A 23,024-nucleotide genomic window follows, 5' to 3' on the forward strand; every position below is an offset into this window, starting at 1 on the left:
CACTCCTGGGAGGGTTTGCAGGAAGCACACAGCAATACCAAAGCCCTTGGGACTCCTGGGTTTGAGGCAGATGCAGTGCAATTCCAGTGGTCTCTTCTGTTCTACTGTAAGCCCATCTCACCTGTTTCAGATCAGTTTAGGTTCCAGTGGGAATGAAGAGGAAAAACTTCCTTTACAGTTTCAGCTGTCAGAAAGCTGCTGTTTGCAAATTCCAGGCTTCCAGACAACAGCAGAAAGGGTTTGCTCAGAAAAAAAAAAAAAAGTTTCCTAAGTGCTGTAAACCATGTTTTGGAGCTTGCTCTGGGAGGACATCAGAGGTTAGATTAAATGGAATAAAACTAGTAATAGTAATAATAATAATAGTGTTAGTCTGTTCTTATCTAATGGGGGAGATTGGGGCAGGTGTTTTCTGCATCCACAGCTGGTGACCTTCTTAAGTGTTTTCTCTCCCTCTCTGCATTGACTTTTCCCTCTGAGTTTTCTATACCAAATCTTTATTTCCTAGAAAGTTAAGGTAATTACTAACTTTTAAATCTATAAAAGCTGGTAGATAAGCTTGCTGGCTACTTGCCAAGACAGCTTTCATTGACATAAAAAAATTCTTTGTTTGTCATAACTAAATATATTAAGATATACAGAACATATTTTGAAGTTAAATAGTTTCAATTTCTTCATAATTAAAGTAAAACAAAGTTATCTTCTAGTGTAAGTTAGCACTCTGTCACTAAGATCTGTGTGACCTTGGGGAAGGGCTTTCTTGTGTCTAAGTTTCCTCAACTGTAAAACTATAAGCCTAAATTAAGAAATCTTTAAAGCGCATTTTAAAATATTAATATAATTTCTAAATATTTTAAAATATTAATATAATTTCTAAATCAAGTCATGTAGAGAACCTAAAAAAATAAATTCTCCCTTGATATTGGACTTAGCCTTACATTAACATTAATTCCAAGAAGCAAACTTTCGATTTGACTGGGAATTATATTCTGTTTGAGTTTGGGTGCTACGTTTGGAGATCACGATGTACCCTACTGAAGCAGCATGTGAACACCAGGGAGAAAAATAACAATTACTTCTTGAAAAAGAGTGATGAGATCATGATCAAAGACTGGTCTTTTTGGTTGAGATAGAGAAAGTGCCAAATGTCTGATAACATTAGATTAATTTGAGATCCAGAGAACGTTTGGGTCAAGCCAACACATTTATCTTTATTTGAGCTCTTAGCAACCTGTATGGCAGGTGTTTATTACTCTTGGACAAGTGCCTTCTGTTTATCTGGAAAGCGTTCATTGAGACATGAGTCTCCATTATATAAGTGTGACATGAAGTGGTAAGAAGTTGTCATGCAAACTCATGTTGTAAGGAACCATGTTTTATTAGGAGAAGATGTTCATGATGCAGAATTTCTTAGAAAAAAATGCAGATTAGACTCATGTTTACATCATCCCCAATTATAAGATCACCAGAGAAAATGTGTCATCGTCCTCCATGGAGTTGTGCTTATTTCAGCCAAAATGATTTCTGATGCATATCCCTCCTTTCTTGGTGCGTGGTAAACAATAACTCCAGCTGTCAAGTGCTGATGCAAGAGATGGAAATTCCATTTTTCTTTTCTTCTACAGGAAACACAAAGATCCTCCATGCAATCTTCTGGGCTATTGTCATATAGTATGATTTATGTATTTCTTGTATGTTCCTTTCTTTTTAAATCTGGAAGTATATTCTTTTGTTTTATTGGGCTATTTATTCTCTTGACATCCTTGGATGTGAGTTAATGGAACCATGATAAAAGGATAGAGAAGTAGAGCAAACAAGCCTGATGGTATAGATTTAGGACTGCCTGACAGATTAGGGATAGCAAGGAGAGGAACAAAAGATAAAATCACCTGATTCATGTGCACTGGGATGGTCCAAAAAAAACTAGTTCTTGAAGTTTCACTTTGCTGTAACTCTGGAAAAGAAACACAGAAAAGATTAGGCTATTATTATAGGAATTGAGAAAAAATGTCTTCCTTTTAAAAATGAATTTTGATATACAAAGTCTAAAAGCTTAATCTAAGAGCCTAGAACAATGCTTTGTGCTCAATGAGCATTTTATAAACATTTGTTACTTAAAGTCAGGGAAAGAGTTTATGGATATGAGAAGAATGGAATGGAGTGGACACACAACTATTATTTTATCTGCATAGAAGAGAATCCACTCCCCTTCTGGCTATGCCCCATTCATATGGCTGAGATTGGAAGCTGCCATCCTCCTACAGATTCCGCTGTGGTGATTGATGTAGAAATGGAAACCTAAATTAAAATTATCCTAGTGCCTTCCTCTACGGTAATTGGCCCAAAGAAGAACACTTCACAAGAGCTGAGCCGACTGGAGGACTTCTCCCAATTTTTCAAGTTGGAACCATGGAAAGTGATAAAACTGGAATAACGTAAGCTTGAAAACTGCTGTCGCCGAGTGTCCCATACTCCATACTCAGGAGGAAATGAGTCTGAGATGGTGAAGTCAACCTGTGGATGGAGACAAGAGGGAAAAGAGTCCTGACCACATGTGACCTGGTTCCAGCTGTCCCCTAGGTCCAGTTTTATCTCTGCCCTTTATAATATTTGGCCACTTGAGCCAACACTGCCCCATGAAAGAGTTTTAACTAACACAAGGAAAAATTAAAGATGAACAAGATAGATTTGGGAATAATCTAGGCTCTAAGCAACAGGAGGTAAAGGATTATATCATTCATCTTCTTAATCACAGTGCATAAAATAGTGCTTGGTACACAGTTGGCAGTCAATAACTCTACAGTTTTTCAAAATATATTTATTAAGTGTCTGGAGAACATGCTAATTACTGAGAATAAAATAGTGAGCAAGACAAGTGCAGTCCTTTCCCTTAAGAAGCTTTCAAGTGGAAAGCACAGAGAAGATGATAACTGGCAATGATATCATAATAAAAAGTAATACTTTTTTTAAGAGACTGGGTCTCACTCTGTCTCCCACACCAGAGTACCAAGGCATGATCATAGCTCACCGTAGCCTCAAACTCCTGGGCTCAAGCCATCCCCCTGCCTCAATCTTCCAAGTAGCTGAGACTACAGGCATGTGCCACTGCCCTTAGCTAATTTTTAAAAAATTTTTTGTAAAGATGGTGTTGCCCAGGCTGGACTTGAACTCCTGGCCTCAAGAGATCCTTCTGCCTCAACCCCCAAAGTGTTAGGATTACAGACATGAGTCACCACCCCTGGCCAAGTAATACTTTTTTGATGGGGGAATATATGATGTTATAGTTTTGGTGTGACAAGTAGACAGCCTAGCTAATCCAAGTTAAAAAGGGAATTATTAGGTAATGGGGTGTCTCACAGAACACAAGAGGAGGAACGCAGCCTGACTTTTGGGAGGACAGGGACTGGGAATTGGACAGTCATTGTCTCCCTAGGAAATGTTCTTTCTGACTCTCCTCTCTGCTTCTCCTTTTCTTTACCCCCAAACTGTCTTATTTGCTCCCCAGTCCAAGTGCTGTTGTAAAACTGGTCACAGCTTTTAAGTACAGACCTGTCCAGAGAAGACAATTATATTGACCAGAATTCCCCTAAGGAGGAATATCTACTCTTGAAAGTAATGCTTCAATAAGCTCTTCGATTAGCTGATTGGCTTAGTGGGTGAGCCCTCAGGGCATGCTCATGTCTGAAAAGATGATTGCTGTAAATTGCTATGCACAAAACAAGGAGGAGAATTAGTGTGGCCCAGGAGAGAGACAGAGTTAGGAAGGAAAGGGAGAAGGGAGGGACTGAATGAACTCTCCCCTCTCCATTCCATTTATAGTAAAGACTATTAAAATTATAAGATACTGGGGATGATAGATATTTTACTGGAAGCTAACAAAAGAGCTAAGTTGTCTGGGTTGCAACAAAACAAGACAGTGCCGGGAGCAGGGACAACCAAGTTACGCAAGCTAAAGACCTAGCCACCTGGAGAGACTAGCATATTCTCTTTGTTAAATTTCAGATGACCAGGAAATAATTCTGCTTGGCTTATCTTGGGACAAGTGGGGCTGATAGAAGGGTGGGATTATGTACAAAATGACTGTTGGATCCACATTTATCTTGGGGTGGGCTGGGGTGTTTTCAGTGGAATGTATCTGAGTTACCGGCGGCGAATCTGTACAGGTTTACAGCAACCTCAGTTCTTGCTTCCTCAGAAGAAAGAATTCCACTGAGGGGCATAAGGCAGAAAAACAGACCAAGGCAAGGTTCAGAGCAGGAGTGGAAGTTTATTTTAAAAGGCTTTAGGATAGGAAAGAAAGGAAAGTACACTTGGAAGAGACCCAAGCAAGCAACTTGAAGGACAAGTGCGGCATTTGACCTTGATCCTAGAAGGCTGACCCACTTCTGGTGTCTTGCATCCCTTTCCCATGATTCTTCCCTTAGGGTGGGCTGCCCGCATGCACAGTGTCCTCCCTACCTTTGGGAAGTGAACACTCCTAGTGTGTTTAGGAAGTTGTATGCATAGCCATCTGAGGCTTTCTTCCCTTTTCTGATGGAGTGCCACCGGAAAGTCATGCTCCACCATTTTGTCTCACAATGCGCATGACCAGGAAGTTGCTTTTTTTCATATCTGCATTCAGTCAACACTTTGGTGCGACAGGTGTAGACCATCAGGAAATGGCCTCTCCCTGGCACTGGCTGCCAATTTATCACTTTTAGATAGGGAATGTGGTAACTGCCAAACCATCATCACTCAACATTCCTGGTGGAAGGGAGGGAGCCCTCTCCTGCCCTGCTCATGCTTAACTACCTGTAAGCATGTAAGGGGCAGTTAACTATCTGTAACAGGGGGGCAGTTAAGGGAATTTCTGGTGAACTGATCAGAGCTTTTAAAAGGTCTTCAAAACAGGGACAAAAATGGGTGTCCAGAATATATGTGTGAGAGACATCTCATCGAAGCTAAATATTGAGTGAAAGAATTAATACACAGAACTTTATTGGATGGCTTGGCAAAAGCTGTGATATAAACAGAAGAAAGGCAAAGCTATGGGTCAGCAGAAGTCTAGAGTAAGAAAAAGATATGAGGTGAACAGAGAGTCAGGAGAATCTGCAGTGTCAAGAAAAGTAGAAGCCAAGGCAGAGAGAAACACTGGAAGCCTGTGATGAAGAGGTTGAAATAATGAGACACAACCATGTGGTAGCTGAAGGGTGTTCCAGTTCTCCTTGAGGTGTGACTTGGTGAGCAAAGAGCTATTATCCTGAAGGCCTGGTTGTTTTAACTCCTGGATGTTTTTCTGTGTGTGTGTGTGTGTGTGTGTGTGTGTGTGTGTGTGTGTGTGTGTGTGTGTGTGTGCGTTTACCTTACCTACCTTCCTTCCTTATTTTTTAATGCATCCTTACAAATAACTCCTATTACCTGAGATGCCCTAGGCATGTTTATGATCCTGAGAATCTGAGAGAGTTTAATAACAAAACCACCAAGGAAGAAAGGAAGGAAGAAAAGAGAGAGAGAAAGAGAGAGAGTGAGAGAAAGAAGCAAGTGTGATCAGAGCTAGCGTATTCATTCTTATTATCAAGTAAAAGCTGACTTCTCTCCTCCAATTGCTGTTTTTTTCCTCCCCACCTCCACTTCTTTATTCTTTGTGATCCTTTCTCTCCTAGCCTTCAAAAAAAAAAAACAAGAACAACAACAACAAAAACACCAAACCGAATCCTACCTACTTTTTCCTTTCCTGTTCTATTTAGCTACAGTATAATGATGTACAGATGCTCACCAGGTTACTCAACACTTGACTTATGCAAATTTGACCTTATACAAATTATTATATAAGGAATACAGTAAAGTTTTAGAAATGTAGAAAATTGGCATTTTATGTGAAAACAAAAAGTAGCCTAGTGCGTAGATGAATTGCCTCCCAAAATGTTTTGATGCATCATCTCACATTGCCATGTGTTAGAATCACAGCCCTCCATCTTTGACTGTACCATAGTACAGGATGCAGTTAAGCGCTCAGACCCTGGGATCTGGCTGCTTGGCTTTGTATCCTTTTTCTACCATTTTCTAGCTGAATGACCTTGAGTAAGTCACCTAAAGCCTCTAAGCCTCAGCTTTCTTTCTTTTTTTTTTTCTTTTTTGAGACAGAGTTTCGCTCTTGTTGCCCAGGCTGGGGTGCAATGCTGCAATCTCAGCTCACTGCAACCTCCACCTCCTGGGTTCCAGTGATTCTCCTGCCTCAGCCTCCCGAGTAGCTGGGATTACAGGCATGTGCCACCACACCTGGCTAATTTTGTATTTTTAGTAGAGACGGCGTTTCTCCATGTTGGTTAGGCTGGTCTCCAACTCCCGACCTCAGGTGATCGCCTGCCTCAGCCTCCCAAAGTGCTGGGATTACAGGCATGAGCCTTGCCATGCCTGGCCTAAGCCTCAATATTCCAATCAATGAAGTAGGAGTAATGTTTTCTTTCTCAGAGTTGTTATAAGAGATAGATCAGGTATGGAGCTTCAGTGGCACAATCAGCTAGTGCGTGGTACTCATACAGAAATAGATCAGGTACTCTTAGCATAATAGCAGCCTGTAGTAAATACCCTTGCTAGTAAATTCAGAGTTTAATGTTGTTGACCCCAATGGCAGGCTTCTTCTTTTCCTGACCTACATATTAAATCTTTTTCTACTTTTAAGTTATGACAAAAACTGAAAAGAACAACTGCATAAACTAGAGAGAATCTGTCATAGCAAATCTAGCACTGTGGGGGTTCAGATCTAAGATTAGTCTTATTTTTTTCTTAGGGGAGTTGAACTGAGCTACTATAGTGATGAAGCGAATTGATATTCCTCCAAAATGCTTTTCCAGATGTTTAGCAAAGCTCTCAATTCCTTCTATTCCAATCATGGTCTCTCATTCTAAGTTCTCCTGGATTATTAAGTGAAGGGGGTGGGTGGGAGGGGGTTGGATGGGGTGGGAATACTTAAACCTGGTTTGGAGAAAGTGAAAGTGAAGGGAGGAGAGCAACGTTGAAGATTGTAACCTAAATATTCTCCCTATAAATACAACTTCCTGCAGAAACTCAGGTCAGATGTCTTTAAGCTGCAATACAGTAGAATAAAACATTCTCCATCTCTCACTGAATGGAGAAATTATCAGGCTGCATTTAAAAAAATCTCCTTTTGTGGAACTAGTGAGAGTCTCTGGGAACCAAGTTCATATCCATAATAATGAAGGTAGATAAGGGTACATGACTCAGATTCTGCCCATCAAAACCAACGATCCAAGCACCATGTGAAAGGCTTTGATAAGGCCCTGTGAAGACAGTTTATGCAGTTTATTTGTCACTGAATATGGTTTCATCCTTAGCACAACATTTTTAAACAGCTTGATTTTTAAAAAATCAATAGTCCTTGAGTAAGAATGATATCAGGACAACAATCTTCAATTTAATATTGAGGGCCCTTTTTCACACCTTTTTTAGCTTTAAACTGACTTGTATCGTAGTCTAAATTCCAACAGTGACTTTCAAATGCTTCCAGATTAATTCTTTCTTACTTTTGTCATATAGCACAGGTACAGTCTCTTTTTTACTAGTGGTTTTCAAACTTGCGTTTTGAGCTGAGGAATCTCTTACCAAATAAAATCTGACTCAACCCAACAGCATAGTGGAACTGCTCAGGAAGTATCTCCTATCAGGAAAATCATTGGAAAATCATTGCCCTGTACCAAAAATACTTTCACTGACAGGTTTCCTAGCCAGAATAGAAGATGTAAGTTCCTCAAAAAATGTAAGTTTCTCAAAGAATAGAAATTTGTTAAGTAACATATGTAGAAAATAATATATAGTAACTGTAGTCATGAAAAAGTTGAATTCCAAGATTAGGCTTTGTGACCAGAAATAGAAATGGCTACACAGGTTCTAGACTGAATTTCCCAGTCTGCATTCCCCATCTCCTGCAGGTTGGAAGGGCTGGGGCTCTGGAGCAGCACATTAGCAATTGGCTCTCTTGCCTCTTTCCTGAATGGATATCCTCCCAATAATTCAAAGTTGTACATGTCGTAAGCCCAGGACTTTCAAACTGGGTAACTGATCCAAACACTGGGAATGTGGGTCCAGAATATGACCCATTTGGAAGAAATCCTAAATGGGTCATATTCTGGACCCACATTCCCAGTCAAGACAGTACAAATGATAGTGGCAGGAGGCAGACAAATGCCTAGGCAGATACGGGCAGGTTGCTGGTGAAACCCCACTTTGAAACCAAAGATGGTTTAAACCCTGAAAACCAAGCCACAATCTCAGATAAATCCACGGATTGGATTAAGAACATCTCTTTCTGTTTGGCGCACTTTCCCCTGATTGATCTCCACCCTTCACCTATTTAACATATACCTACCCTTCCCTAATTGGTTTTTTACACTGTCATGCCCACCTTTTGTGGTGCTTTTGTTTTAGCCTCTTTTGCATACTCACAAGCCAATCAGCATGTACTCTCCCATCCTGAGCCCATAAAAGCCCCAGACCCAGACACACTGAGAGAGGGACCACCCAACTTTGGGTGGGAGACCACCCTTGCCTCCTCTCTCCATTGAGAACTGTTCAATTGCTCAATAAAATTCTTCTCTGTCCTCCTTACCCTTCTGTTGTGAGTGTAACCTCATTCTTGGACATGGGACAAGAACTCAGGAACCACAAAATGTGGGTACAAGCTGTAACACAGGCAGGCTGGGGCACACCCAGTCCAGCTGTGGGCTGAGCTGGTGCACGAGCCAGGCGCAGCCTGGTGGGCCGAGTGGATGAAGTGCCTCCTGCAGCAGGCCTGGAGCCAAGTGAGGCCTAGATGGGGGCATTGCTGGCCATGGAGGGCCCCAACTGGCAAAGTGGCAGACAAAAATCCTGCATCACAAAGATATACTCCTAAGTTGCTTAGACTTTGACATAAGACTGGAGAGAAAAGAATTTTTCTTCCAGCACAAGCATGCCAAACCTTACTTTGCTAAAGGGAACTTTGATCCTAGAGGCACTATTCTACAAACAACAATTCCCTGCATTATATTTGAGAAGACTAACCATCTTTAGGATGAGCCCCCATTTCCCAGTTCTAGAGTGGGATCCTTGGTTTTTATAAATCTGCAAGGGAAAAACATTTCCATATCCTAAACAAAGCTACCTGGCAGAATAGCAGTGTTAGGCAGATTCAATAGTAATGCCCTACTTGCATAGCGCAAAACTAGATGTGTCAAAGCGTTATGAATTGTTCATAGTATGTGACAATCATGATTATATATTTCAATGTTGTACCTTTGCATTGAAAAGCTTCTTTGCCTGTGTTTTCAGTTCCTCTGTTGTTCCTTCAAAGCAGGCAGCCACCATCTCTGAGAGCTGCTGCTATTAAAGTAAATAAGAAGTTATGTGCTTCCTATCTGTCTCTTCATAACTAACTCTCTTCATTAAAGTTAGAAGGAACAGTGGTATGCTGAATCTGGACAATACAGGCTCATTAGAGCTGACTGTTATATTTTCAGGAATTTTATTTTATTAGGTTGGTGCAAAAGTAATCAAAAGTCATGGCAAAAACTGCAATTACTTTTGCACCAAACTAATACATCCCACTATTAAAAATTAAATTGTATAACCTTAGAATTAAATAAATTTCTTCTTAAAAAGGTAACAAATAATCCAAACTCTTCACATCTTAGTGATTTTACTACATTTTACAACAATCTATACCCAATATTTATGTTCATTTTACCTATATGGTAGAAATATCATATAAAAGTGTGCAACTCTTTTCCACTCCACATTCAGCGATGTCAGGTGAGTAGCTTGAAATCAACTATGAGCATTTACACCATGGAAATTGGCAAACATGAAAAAATAGGGCTTTCATTTCAAGAGAACTAGTAGTTAAATGTTTACCATCACACCATTGACAACGAGAGTATGAATAGATGTCAATTCCTTTGCCAATACTTGACAAAACAATTACTTATGTTTACATGACTGGCTAGTGAGACATTTTGCCATCAACTAGCTATTTTTATAATGTTGTGAGCCTTGATACTCACAACTGAATTCCCTCATTCTCTCTTTATCACCAGTGAAAATTGTAAATCAGCAGCAATAAAGAATTAAATTGGGTTTCAACAAGAAATAAAAATGATGCCAATCAACTATGTGGGTAGCATTTTATGCTGTTAGAAAATAATTAAATATATGAAACTCATAAATCTATTTCATGAATATATCAGTCAGAGATGGAGAAAAAGCTATCACAAGGGGAGGGACATAAATTGTGCTTTGTGAAAAGAATGTACTAAAATAAGGAAATGCACTGCATGGGTTCATAATTTGGTAATAATATGAGTTCATTAGTTGCTATATATTTGCTGGGCAGTAGTTTGTCCCTGATAGAAAGCTTTGCTGAAGATCCTGGGATCAGGTCACAGAAGAATGATTTAGTGAACATCTAATGGCTGTTGTCAATGTGCTCACATTCAAAGCCAGGCCCATCTGTAGAGGGGGGTCCCTTGTGTGGTGCCTTTCTGTTTCGTTTCCTTCACCAGGGAAGCCACAGTGTTGCTGCTCCCTGGGAGTCCAGGCCCTGAGCCCCAGAGAATATTCACCTCCACCTATGTCCTACATCCCCAGTCCTTAATGTTTGTCTCAGGATTAACCTTATTCCTGAATAATTAATCCTAATAACATTTTCATTGGTAAGTAAGGGATATGTATGTGTGTGTGTGTGTGTGTGTGTGTGTGTGTATGTGTGTGTGTAAGAGTTCTGCTGTAAAATTTCAGAGGACCAAAAAACTCTGTGATAAAGATAAATAGTATTTAATTTAATATATTTTAAAAATTAAACTTAATGCAAAAAACCCATGATTCATAGAATATCAAAATCTGAAATAAAGACAGGATTAGACTTTAGGATAAGGGTGCTGTTCCCACTAGTGAACCAGGCTTCCAAGTGGAGTGCCTTTCTTCCAATTTTCATTTGTCTCCCCCGAGTTTGCTCAATTAGCTGTTTCTTTTCTCTCCTAAATTTTCAGCTTCTAGCTCTGTATAGGCATTCATTTCCCAAAGCCTACAAACTTGCTAAAGTTCCAACCACCTTTGAAACAAAAACAGAAGCAAGAACTGCCTCATTTCAATTCCTTTGATTTTTCTCCTGCTAACATCCCACACATTTTCCTTTATACCAAAGTTCCTTGAAAAAGTAACCTGTGCTCAGTATCTTTATGTTTTTACCTCCCATTTGGCATTTCCTCACTGCACAATATTCATTATTCCTGTCTTTTGTGTGGGGGGGGGATACAGGGTCTTGCTCTGTCACCTAGGCTCGGGTATGGTGGCACAATCTCGGCCCACTGCAACCTCCGCCTCCTAAGTTCAAGCAATTCTGTTGCCTCAGCCTCCCGAGTAGCTGGGATTACAGGTGTACAACACCACGCCCAGCTAATTTTTGTATCTTTTATTAGAGATGGGTTTCACCATGTTGGCCAGGCTGGTCTTGAACTCCTGGCCTCTAGTGATCCGCCCACCATGGCCTCCCAAAGTGCAGATATTGCAGGCACAAACCACCGCACCTGGCCATTCCAGTCTTTTTGAGAAATTTCTTCTTTTTGACTTCTATGATATCACATTTTTATTATTCCTTCTTCTACCTCCAAACATTCCTTCTCAGTCTTACTTGGAATCTCATTTATTTCTGCCCTTTCTTAAAATGTTGGCAATCATCAGGTGCTAGCATCATCCTCTGCTTCCCTCACCCCTCCTTCAATGACCACACCAACTCCCATGAGAGAACTATCAAAAACAAGCACACAACACTTATTTCCAGCTCTGAAGTCTCTCCTGGGATACAGATTTTTATATAGACAGCCTACTAGACAGCCCCTCTTGGCCACTCAAGGACACCTCAACCTCAACATATCTTAACACACTCATTACGTAGCTCATTCACCACCACTCTGGCTGGCTTTACCTCTACTATTTATCTTGTTGAATGGCACTAGGAATTCAACAAGGAAGCATGAAGCCACTCTAGAGTATTCCTTTTCCTCAAAGGCTAGAGACCTGAGTACTCCTAAAGACGCCACCTCCAGCATCCGTGGAGCTGCCAACAGAAGCCCTCAGAATTTCACTTAGTGTTTGCACACAGGACTTGTGGGACAACCTGTGATCCTGGAATGACATCCCACATTATCACATTGTATTCCTCTTCTCTGCCCTCACCTTCTGCTTCTCTTATTCCTGCTTCCTCTGTGCCAGAAATGCTAGTCTTCCTGCTTCTCCCTGGGCGTTTCTTCCTCCAGATACACAGCTCTCCACATTCCTTTGCTCATCTGTCTGCTGATAGAAATATCTGTCATTGAGGCCTTTCCTAACCGCCCCACGTAAAATTAGTAACCTACTCCCCTACTGTTCTCTTACCTTCCTATCCAACTTCATTTTCCTTCATAGCACTTATACACACCTGACTCATTTTGTTTGTTCATTTTTCTTCTCTATTAAAATGTGCATCCCCTGAAACCAGGATCTAGCTTACTAACTATATTTCCATCACCTAGAACAGTGTTCAATCTTTAGTAGAGACACAATATACATTTGTTAAATGACTGTATGATTAATTCCTGTCATACCTACTCCTTCAACATTTATTGTCTCAGTTTCCTTGGATATTCCTCACATATTCAATAAATATTCACTGAGCTTTTCATACGAGACCTGCAGAGTGCTGGCTGCTGCCATTGTCACTGCTGCAGGACTCATTGTCTCCAGCCTGGACTCTTGGAATTGTCTCGTAATTGGTTTCCTTGCTTACAGTCAGTTCTCCTTTTTGTCTGTTCTTCAGGCTGTTGCTAGGTTGTCTTTCCACCTTAGCTCAAATTGATAGCTTCTCTGTGAAGCCTTTCTCAATAATTTCAGTAGAATGTCTTGACCTTCCTTGTGCCTCAATGTGCCTTGTACAGATGGCTGTCATAGCACATATACTATGGCACTTTGCTGAACATATTTATATATCTGTCACATATTATTTGACTATAAACTCACTGAGGACAGATGCTATAGTCTTTTATTTGCCCTGAGTTTTATTTATCCTCACTGTTTAACACAATACCAGGGCTATCATGAATGCTTGATAAGTATTTGTTGAATAAGTAACATCATAGTGTTATCAACAAATTAACTGTCTTTATGTCAGAGAGTCTAAAGCACTTACACACAAATCATAGTATGTTTTTCCAACTTTTAAAAAAATGATGTGAACACACATCTTTGTATGATAGGTAAAAAGCAGGTATTATTATCTCCCTCTAACAGAAGGAGGATTGGATTTATATCTGCTTCCTAAGATTAGTTTGCACCCATAACTGGATTGATAGCATCAAGTCTAGTGTGCCCATTATTAAATTGGATGCTGAGGGATTAGCAAAGAAAAGTAGAAACATTCTCTGCCTTCAAGGATCATATTACCTGAAGGAGAAGACAATACCCATAGAAAATAGGTAGGAAAATGGGCCCACTGAAGCTCTTCTAAACAATCCTAAAAATGGACCACTCAAATACTGAGAGAAAGGAAAAATGCTGAAATTACCTCTGTAACCAAACTGGACCTTCTATTGGAGATCAGCATCCGTATTCAGATGACAGCTGCTCTACGCAGAGGGCTGTACAAGATGGAGACAAGTCACCTCTTCCAAGCCTGCAGTGCTCCCTAATGGCCAGCTGTCTGGAGCATGCAGCAGAATCACAGCATCCTGACAGTTTAATTCTGAGTATCACTTCCGCAATTTACCTGGAGGGAAGAAGCTGAAGGCAGAATACATAGGGAAATGATGATGAATTCCTAATGACTATTCTAGGTTAAATACTACTGACAAGTCAATGGGTAGAAGGTTTCATTTTGAAGGAGGCTGCTAAAAAGTGACTAACACCCTATTTCTAAAACTAAATCAAAACTCTACCAGGGATTCAGCTTCAAAATTGTGATGGTCTGGTTTTCTGGGAAAATGACTGTGTACAAAGAGAACAAGGCAGGGAAGTCAATTAACATTTCTAGGCACTTTTCATGTGTTTTAAATAGTTCTTTCAAACCCTCTCCCAAATGAATCCTCACAACAATATTGCAAGATAAATATTACTAATTCTGTTATTATAGATGAGGATATTGTAGAAAATAAAGGCCCGCATGAAAACAGTATGTCTTTCTATGAGTGTGGACTCATGAATACTTATGTAATCAGTAGGTTATAATCTATTAGTCTCATTTATTTTGTTGCCTTTCCCAGTTTTGACCATGGGGAGTTCCCTCAAGTGGACTCTGGTGTCCTTTTCACATGACTCATCAATTTTTTATCATTTCCTTACTTTCTGGCATCACAAGATATTTCAGGCTCCCCTTGTATTTCTTTTTTGTCAACTCTGGAATCAGCCAAGGAGCACTGGTTCCTTTTATTAGAGAATGGTTTTAAAATGAAAATGAGATCTGAGTGCTGGTGGGGCTCATTTGCCAAGGTGTTGTTGTTTCTAGGTGCTCACAGAGAAAACAGATAAGAAATATATACATGTATACACATACATAAGTTCCACATACATCCATCTACATCTTTTTCTATCTCTAGCTATCTCAAATATATCAGAAACACAAGTTCACACTGATACCTCAGATTCCAAACCACCACCTCAGGGTTCATTCTAGCCTGTCCCATCTCTGTCTCCAATAGTGAGGAACCAGACTCTCATTACCCCCAACATATTTATTTGAGCAGTCCTAGAATATATACAAAGTAGTTATTGAATTGCTAACTCATACTCCAGTGAAAAACAAATTCAGTAACTAACAATATTTGTGAACAGTTTTTTTTTTGTCTTTAGCCTTGCAAAATATAGTCAAAACATTGTTTTTCAAATTTGTTACTGTGTTTCATTTTGGATGTTCTCTACTTCCTAATTCATTTTGACTATTTCTTCAGTATGACTAACATGATCATGATACCAAAAGTCAAAGCATATGTGTGCGTGTGTGTGAGTACATATATATAGATATATAGAGATCTAAAGGTATAATCAGGTAAATGTCACCTCCCTTTAGCCCTTCTCCTTTGCTCCTGCTCTCCCATTCTTTCTATTGAGTCCCCACCCATCTCCTTTGGGTAACCAATCTCATTAGTTCAGGTTTATTCTTATTATGTTTCTATTTGCACAAATAAGAAGATACATGTATATTTTCTTTTCCCTTTTTTCCTTTTTTTCTTTTCATTCTTTCCTCTTCTTCTTTTTTTTTTTTTTTAGAGATTCTCACTCTTTCCCAGGCTGGAGTACAGTGGCATGATCATGACTCACTGCAGCCTCGACCTCCTGGGCTCAGGTGATCCTCCCACCTCAGCTTCCTGAGTAGCTGGGACCATAGGCTCATGCCATCACACCCTGGTAATTTTTGTATTTTTTGTGGAGAGACAGGGTTTCACAGTGTTGCCAGCCTAGTCTCGAACTCCTAGGCTCAAGAAATACACCCACCTCATCTTCCCAAAGTGCTGGGGTTACAGGCATGAGCCACCACACCTGGCCTTATGTGTGTACTTTTTAATACTATGTTATACACACTAGGATGTACATAACATCCTAGGATTACATTTGGCTTTTTCACTTAAAAGTATGTCCTGGGGGCTGGGCGCGGTGGCTCATGCCTGTAATCCCAGCACTTTGGGAGGCCAAGGTGGGCGGATCACCTGGGGTCAGGAGTTCAAGACCAGCCTGACCAACATGGACAAACCCTGTCTCTACTAAAAATACAAAATTAGCCAGCGTGGTGGCACATGACTTAATCCCAGCTACTCGGGAGGCTGAGGCAGGAGAATCACTTGAACCTGGGAGGCGGAGGTTGCGGTGAGCCGAGATCGTGCCATTGCACTCCAGCCTGGGCAACAAAAGTGAAACTCTGTCTCAAAAAAATAAAAAACAAAAAACCAAAAACGTATAACCTGGAAATTAATCCGTATCACTAGTTTCTGGCTGAACATTCCTGGTCCTTTAAGTAACAAGCTTCTGCTTTGTCCCCCAGTTCTGACAGGAGTTCAATCGTCCAGAGAGCCTTTCTCCTCAAGATCCCAAATTTGGCTGAGGAAATGTTTGTCTCCCTTTTATTTTTGTTCTTTGAGGGGACTTTTAGTCTATGTCTCTCTTGGGATTTAGATAACACCATCCCTGGGGCATGGCCGAATCTGGCTTCATCTTTGAACTCTGTCACTTAAGGGGTTCAGTGCTGCTTCAGAGACCAGGTGGCTAGGGGAACGTGTGTAAAAATGGAATTAAATGCACCTGAAAAAGGTATGGACTTAGAAACAATATGGAAACATGAAGGCATCCATCTGGGACTGGCTTTACCTTATCTTACCCTCCTCCTTCCCCATCACACTGTCTGTTTCTTCCTTGAACCATCTCTACTTCTTTTCCTTTTCAAAGCAACTGTAATGTTTATTTCATCTGCTCTCGTCTGTGTGCCGGCAGAAAGGGGATTATTTCTTTTCTCCAAGGTTTCCCCTGTTGAATGAGGTCCTTTGATAACAAACTTTCCAAATCAGTTGTTTCCTAAACATATTTTCAAACATTCAACCAGCTTTGGTCTTTGCTAGATCCTCTTTTGGGAGTGCCTTTCTACCCCTTCTCTACCTGGAAAACTCTGGCTCAGCAGATAAATATATCATTATCTTTGTCACATGGTCCCAGTCTCCCTTTTCCTGGAAACCCTGTGGAATGAGTTCATCCCTCCTCTATGCTCCTACAGCTCCCTGTGTACTCCTTATTACAGCATTTTCCACATTATGTCATTATATTGTAATTAGATGTTTGCAGATCTGTCTCCCCCCACTAGACCATGACTGCTTGAGGCCTGGCATAATTATGTTTCATTCTTCTTTGTGTCTCCAGTGCCTTGCAGTATCTGCCACATAGTGGGTGCTGAGTAATGTTTAAATGATTTCATTAACTATACTTTGTCACACATGCACAGTCATTTAGCACAGATACAGAAAGGGAGCAACTCTGAAGAGATTTCATGCATTCTGCTAATAAAGAGGAAACTAAAGCACTGTGGTTAAGTCAGAAGTTTCTGATTTTTAGCTGCTGATTAGGTCTTGCCCCACCCTTAAATTGAAAGAGGCACTGAATAAAATGGTCAGGTTTTGCACAAGTTCAACCCATGCCAACAGGAGAAGTTTCACTCTTGCCCGGACCAAAAAGTCTTAGAATTACAGTGATGGATGGGCTTATGGAATGGCTCTTCCTCTTCTAGGAGCAAATGTCTATAATAATTTAGGTCCCATTGGGTTGTGTCTCAACCATGCAACTGGATTTATTAATTTGACCTTTTAATTACTAACAATCTGCTGACCTGAAATTTCTTCAGATCCTCAGAGCAAGGAAATAACCTTCTCCAGGAGAGAGAATAAAAATAAAACAAAAGCAAGTCTGGCACCCAGCTATGTTGGTGTCTTCCAAAGTATGAACACCGTAATAAAGGCTTTCTGCTTCTGTTTCATTATGTGACAGTCAGAGACTGTAAACACTGTCGGTGGCAGAGAAAACAGTGTCTAGAAACAAATAAGAGAAACTAAAGATGAAACTGGGAATATGTGCACAGCTTATGCTTTGGTATTCTGTGGTCATGACAGCTTTTGCTCTTATGAAAGTACTGAGTGTGGTGTTCTTTTTCCCTGTAATGATTTCTGAAACTGTGTGACTTGTGGAATTTGCCTTAAAAAATGCAGTGAGTGTTTAATCGCTCAGGGTGTGAGTAACCACATTCTGTTCGACTATGCTTCCAGTCCTCACTTTCCTCCTTATCAGTGACAGTACTCCAAACACTTGTCTCAATTTTCAGATCAAAGCTGATGAAAAACAGACCTCTAAAGGGTTGAATTGCCTTCTGCATTTTTGTTCATCGGAAGAAAATACCTATACCACTTGAAAGGGCTGAGTTTTTTTAGTGCCTCATCTGTAGATTGTAAATTCTGTTTTGCCTTCCTGCTTTGCTTATTTCTTACTCTGTCAATGTCATCTGCTTCATGAAATGTATCTTTTAATTAATTATTCTTGTCTCAAGTTGCCTGCTGTGGCTCACTGTCAGGGCAAGAATTCATATCGGTAAAACAGGATATGTTGCTCAATGGAAATATCTTGGCTTATTTCAACATGAGATTAACTTCATTTACCCAATAATCACCTTAAATGATTTTTCAGATAAATCTTTTTGTTGTTTCTATTTTATTTGAAGTTGCATACAACATTGCTTTTCTAAAAGAGCAGAAATTTGGAAGCATGAGAACATAACTATAGAAGACCCTAGAAGTCTGATTGAAAAAACATTTAGAAGGAATTCTAAAGCTAGAAGCCAAGTCCAACAACACAACAGTAACAATTCCATTCATATTCTGATCTATGGGAAATCTCCAAAAAAGGCCTCCCAGAAATGCATAATAAAATATGGATAGTTTTGAATAAGTTACACATGGTTTGCCTGAGTTTATTAAAACAATAGAATCAGTTATAAATAATGCAGAAAAGATTAATAAAGTAAGTGAAGGTAAATAAATTTAAAACAAATAGAAACAAGGTGGGTGACAAAATAAACAAACCTCTATGACTTTTCCAAAGGCAACCTTTAAAAACAATGGTAGGCACGTTCTCACTCATAGGTGGGAATTGAACAATGAGAACACTTGGACACAGGAAGGGGAACATCACACACCGGGGCTTGTTGTGGGGTGGGAGGAGGGGGGAGGGATAGCATTAGGAGATATACCTAATGTAAATGACGAGTTAATGGGTGCAGCACACCAACATGGCACATCTATACATATGTAACAAACCTGCACGTTGTGCACATGTACCCTAGATACATGTGCACAAAAAAAAAAATGGTAGATTTTCAAAGCTATTTACTAAGGTGAACAGAAACAAACTTTGTATTCTTTGGAGAACCATAATTTAGTCCTGTTGGGAAGAAATTGAGGTTCAAGGATTTACATGTACTGGTAGAGTATTTCTGAAATGATAGGATCAGACGTATTATTGAATTCAGAATTTTTAAAAAATTTTGGAATATTTGCATATACACAATGAGATATCTTAGGAATGGGACCTAAGTCTAAACATGAAATTCATTTATGTTTCATACACGCCTTATACACATAGCCTGAAAGTAATTTTATGCAATATTTTAAAATAATTTTGTGTAAGAAAGTTTTGACTGCAACCTGTCACACGAGGTCAGGTGGGGAATTTTCCACTTGGGGCATGATGTCGGTACTCCACAAGTTTCCTATTTTGAAGCATTTTTTTTTCTTTTTTTTTTTTTGAGAAGGAGTTTCACTCTTGTCGCCCAGGCTGGAGTGCCACAGCACGATCTTGGCTCACTGCAACCTCCGCCTCCCAGGTTCAAGCAATTCTCCTGCATCAGCCCCCCAAGTAGTTGGGATTACAGGCATGCACCACCACACCCGGCTAATTTTTGTATTATTAGTAGAGACGGGGTTTCACCATGTCGGCCAGGCTGGTCTCGAACTCCTGACCTCAGGTGATCAGCCCGCCTCGACCTCGCATAGTACTGGGATTACAGATGTGAGCCACCGTGCTCGGCTTTGAAGCATTTTTGATTTGGGGTTTTTGGACTAGAAATGCTCAACCTGTATTTCTGAAAGGAGGATATGCTTTTCAGTGTAATCCTTCAGGACTGAATTTGTATTCCTTTCCTAAGGGGAATGAAGGGTCATTCTTCTTTTAGTCCAGATATTAGGAGCACTATAGTAATGCGATATTTGGTTATTATGACTGACTGCATGGTGTGGAAAGGTTACTGGACTAAAAATGAAGGACTGTAGGTTCTCATCCCAGATGCATCATTAACTGGTTTTGTGACCTTGGGAAAAATCAATGAATTTGATAAATATTTCTTAAGCACCTAGGTACTATGTAAGATGTTGGAGCTAAAATGGCAATAGGAAAAGTTCTTCAACTTTCCCCTGAGAAAGACTGGCAGTAAAAAAATATTAATAAAGAGCTACACGTGCCACAGTAAGAAATAGATGGGATGGGGCTAGGGACAGAAATAGGCTTTTCTGTCCAGGAATTTCAAGCCCTTTGGCCTTGCTAGATTCGAGAGTGCTTGACAAGGTGGGCTGAAGATAAGTCTGGAGTCATAGTCAGGGACCAAATTGTTTAACATCTTCTGCATTACAGTAAGAATTTGGACATTAATGATGTATCCAGTAATACTCAAATTTTAGTATGCAATCGAATTACTTGGAGGAGTTTGTTAAAACACAAGCGTCTGCCCTTGAGTGACAGCATCCAAATCTCCAGTAGCAGGACCAGGACACATGTATTTGACAAGCTCCTCAGGTGCTTCTAGCGTACACAAAAGTTTGAGAGCCACTGGTATAGTCAATGCGGAACCACTGAAGACCCTGGCATGAGGGGATAACACCAGATTTGTATTTTAGAAATCACTCTGCAAAGAGCATAGAGAACAGACTTGAGGGGTGTGATCCTGGAGACAGGGAGATTGTTTAAAAGATGATTTTCTTTATAACTCAGGACCCAGCCTCCTCTCCTGGGTATATATCTGAGAAAAAAATCCAATATATGTACCTTAGGAAAAAGTAGAAAAGTGTTCATAGTAGCAATGTGTGTAGTAGCAAAAAAAAAAATAAGACTATCCAAAATATCTATGAATAGGAGAATAAATTGTGGTATTTTCCCATAAGAGAATTTGCTACAACAGTGAAAATGAATGAATCAAATCTATATGCAATTAAATAGATGAATCTTACAAACACATGGGTCCCCCTATCCTCAGGGGATATATTCCAAGACCTCCAGTGGATGCCTGAAACCTTGGATTGTACTGAACCCTGTATATCCTATGTTTTTTTCCTATACATACATACCTATGATAAAGTTTATCATTTATAAATTAGGCACAGTAAGAGATTAACAAATAATAATAAAATTGGATAATGATTATAATATACTGTAATAAAAGTTATGTGAATGTGATCTCTCTCTTTCTCTCTTTCCCTCTCAAAATATCTTATTGTACTGTACTTAGCCTTCTTCTTCTTGTGATCTGTTGATTTGATAACTGAGACCGCTACTACGTGACTTACACGTGGGTAGCATGGACGTGTGGATATGGTGGACAAAGGGATGATTTGTGTCCAGCTGGGAAGAAGTGGGACAGTGCAAGATTTCATCATACTACTCGGAATGGCATGTGATTTAAAATTATGAATTGTTTATTCCTGGAATTTTCTATTTAATATTTTTGGACCACAGTTGACCATGGGTAACTGAAACTACAGAAAACAAAACTGTGGATAAGTGGGGACTACTATAGAGTTTTGAGAGTAAAAAAAGCAGTAATGAAAGACTACATACTGTGAAAGTTGTTGGAATCAAAATGGACTGATTTATGTCAGGCGCTGGCAAAATGGAGTTAGGCAGTCATGAAGTGGGGGGATGCTTACACATATTTGCCAGAAACTACCACAAAAGATTCTGCAAAACCCATAATGTTGCATAAAACCACCACAACCTTGCACACCGCCCCCCACCAAAATAAAGAAGAGAAAAAGAAAAAGAAAATACTTTTGTGAGGACATCCGCCTAGCAAATGCCTCTGCAGTCTTGGCCTGATGCTACCCTTATTATTGATCCTTGTAGCCAAGGATAATTGTCTCATAACAACTTATGTAACCCTCCTCATTTTACCTTTAAAAACGCTTGTCTTTCTTTGCCTTCCTGGATGTGCATATGATTTGTCACAGCATGTGTCCCACGTTGCAATGCCCTATTTGTTCCTGACTAAACTAAATATTTTTAGATAGCCTCTCTCTATTTGTTATTTAGGTTGACAATACCATATGATACCATTCAAATATGGTTTTAAAGTGAACAAAATTAAACAGTTATATACACACATTGTTTTTCAACAAAGCAAGGGAATAAAACTACACAATTTAGGACAGCATTACCACTTGTAGAGGTCAGTGGATTTGGCTAAGGATAAAATACACAATATCTTCAATGGTGATGATAACATTTTATTTCACTAGTTGAATGGTGGATTGATGGCTGTTTGTGTTTTGATTATGCTTCACAACTTATATTTGGTAACCAGTCTGTAAAGATGGCTCTCCAAAGCACGGTGCCTCCCAGTGTTCATGCTTTTTTATAGTCCTCTCCCACATTGAACCTGGGGGTTTAATCAAGAGGATGCAGCAGAAGTGACACTGTGTGACTTCTAAGCCTAGGTCATAAGAAGCCTTGTATCTGCCTCCTGGGCCTCTCGGAACACATGTTCTGAGAAAGCAAGCCACCATGCAGGAAGTCCAAATATCCAGACTCCACCATGTGAGGAAGCCCAGGTTAGCACATGGAAAGGCTGCCTGGAGACAAGGGATGTCTGGCTAGCTATTCCCAGCTGAGACACCGGTTATATAAGTGAAGAAGCCATCATGGGTGTCCAGCACAGTTGAGTCTGCAGATGACTCTAGCCCCAGCCACCATCTGACAGCAACTGCAAGAGAAACTCCAAGAGACAACTGCCCAACTGAGTCCAGTAAACCCTCAGAACTATGAGAGAGAGAGTAGTACATCACTGTTTTAAGCCACAAAATTGGAAATGGTTGGTCATACAAGAGATAGCCAGAACATGATATCACATCTATTATTTTGTATGCATCAAACACTACTATTTTTTTTTCAGAAATGAGATTATTAACACAAGTTGGAATCAGACAGTCTGGCTTCAAATCCTGGTTCTGCCACTCCTAGCTTCTGTGACTTATCCTGAATAAGCCACTTAACCTCTCTAAGAATCAGTTTTATCATCTGGGAAATGGGGAAAATAATAGTTCCTACCTCATAGGTAAGTTGGGAGGCTTAAGAAATACTGACTTTGTATATTCTTATCTAGGCAGAAGGTAAGGACATTACAACTTGTAGGGACAAAGCAGTACTACACAAATTTGCTTCTTTTATGGATCAAAAGA

The 23,024-nt window shown here is 39.9% G+C and overlaps 1 long non-coding RNA gene across 1 annotated transcript in view; it reads right to left on the reverse strand.

Moving 5' to 3' along the window:
• Positions 1-1,351: 1,351 nt before the first annotated feature.
• The window catches only part of LOC129011183 (uncharacterized), a 47,545-nt gene continuing 25,872 nt past the window's right edge, over positions 1,352-23,024 (reverse strand). The window contains exons 2-3 of the long non-coding RNA XR_008493265.2: positions 13,568-13,782; positions 1,352-1,951 (exon numbers count right to left, since the gene is read on the reverse strand). This is a non-coding gene — a long non-coding RNA (uncharacterized LOC129011183). The remainder of the gene's footprint in view (positions 1,952-13,567; positions 13,783-23,024) is intronic.

The sequence above is a fragment of the Pongo pygmaeus genome, chromosome 14 (genome assembly GCF_028885625.2).
Source record: "Pongo pygmaeus isolate AG05252 chromosome 14, NHGRI_mPonPyg2-v2.0_pri, whole genome shotgun sequence".
In the NCBI taxonomy this organism is placed as follows: Eukaryota; Metazoa; Chordata; class Mammalia; order Primates; family Hominidae; genus Pongo; species Pongo pygmaeus.